Raw genomic sequence first — 1492 nt, forward strand, 5'->3', positions numbered from 1 at the left:
TAGAATCTTCCAAAAAAAAAAAAAAAAAAGTTTTAAAAGACTAAAGGCACGTTCTCCAAAGTCTGAAATGAAGGGAGGAACGTACCAAAAACTACAAGAAAAATGATTAACTCAAGGGGCACAAGAAAACATATGTTTTCCTTAAGGTAATATACAGAATGAATGCCTTAATTATAGGAGTCATTTTAAGTTAAAATATTCGCCCCCACAAATGCAAGAGTAAGCTTTATTGGGGTGGCGGGGGAATCCTGTCTTTCTAGTGACTTCTGGCTTGTTCGAAGAATTTAACCAGCCAACTCCCGCGCTCCCCACAGGAGTCCAGCCTCTGCCTCTTGGGGAAGGCCGGCCTATCGCGCGCTTAGGGCTCATTGGTTCGGAGAGACGCAACTCAGGCGAGAAAAACCCGCCTCCCAACATTCCGATGGCCCAAGGACCGATCGGTAGGCAGCTATAGGAAAACCCAATTGGCCTATAGACTCGCCAGTCAAATGCTTCGGCAAGGCAGCTTCACAGAACCTGCAAGGATAAAACATCCCGCCCCAGTTGTCCTATTGGCTGGCCCGACCCGTCGCGGCCCCTTCACTGTCGTCGTCCCCCCCACCCCCCAGTTCAGCGGTCCATTCATTTCGTACAATAACCGGTGCAATGGGAGCGGGTTCAAGATCTCGTACGGGTAAACGAGACTCTACCACTTACCCAGGATCTAAAGTGATCACTCACGCTAAGGCCTGCACGGTTCCTCTGTGATAAAGCGGCACCACAAGCCACCGCTACCGCCGCCTTCTGCGCAATGCCAACCGCCCGCCAAAACGGATCCTTCCCTGCGCCTGCGCAACCAATCCTGGGCTTGGACCTTTTCTCCGCCCAAAACGCCTGCGCAAAACTGGACGCTGGTCCCGCCACTACGCAGGCGCCTAGGTTCACAGCCCTTTCCCGCCCGCCATTTCACGTGTTCCAGGCAGCAGGCGGAACTTCGTACTGCGCCGGCGTGAACTCGCCATTTTTATTACACATGCGCCTTATAGGGAGTGGCTGGGAAAAGTCGCGGTGAACTACTTTGTAGCGTGCGGTCCTTTGACAAGTGAGTTTGTAATGTTCGGGTGTGGAAAAGTTATAAAAGGCATTTAAAAGACGTGAACACATTCAAATATAAGTGACTGGCTAGCTAGCCAATCAATGGGGTTAAGGATAAGATCCCTTGGGGCATCTATGACGCAAAGGGGCGGAGTCTGAGTAGAACGCCCAAACGGATGCCGTTTCTTAGCAGGGCGTCTTCACCGGCCAATAGTGGGAGGGAATAATTTCAAATCTCCAATAAGACTCAAGTAAGGGCGGAGTCTACCAATGCCGAGAGCGAGGAGGCGGGATAAAAGGGCGAGCAGAAGGTAGGCTGGCGGGCACGTTCGTTATCGTATTCCTTTCTGCTCTTTGACGCTGCGGAGGAAGCATCGCTGAAGGCTCTCGTAACTCTGCCGTCATGTCTAAGTCCGAG

General features: G+C 51.5%; 1 protein-coding gene across 2 annotated transcripts in view; it reads right to left on the bottom strand.

The window, feature by feature from the left end:
- Cbx5 (chromobox 5) overlaps positions 1 to 836 on the bottom strand; it is a 46161-nt gene extending 45325 nt beyond the window's left edge. Inside the window, exon 1 of one of the 2 annotated variants that reach the window (XM_021183077.2) lies at positions 697 to 833. The gene's annotated coding sequence lies outside the window, so the exon portion shown is untranslated. Of the gene's footprint in view, positions 1 to 696 lie in introns of both variants that reach the window. The other variant, XM_029469771.1, reaches the window with a different exon arrangement.
- Positions 837 to 1492: the final 656 nt, after the last annotated feature.

This window comes from Mus caroli, chromosome 15 (genome assembly GCF_900094665.2).
Source record: "Mus caroli chromosome 15, CAROLI_EIJ_v1.1, whole genome shotgun sequence".
In the NCBI taxonomy this organism is placed as follows: domain Eukaryota; kingdom Metazoa; phylum Chordata; class Mammalia; order Rodentia; family Muridae; genus Mus; species Mus caroli.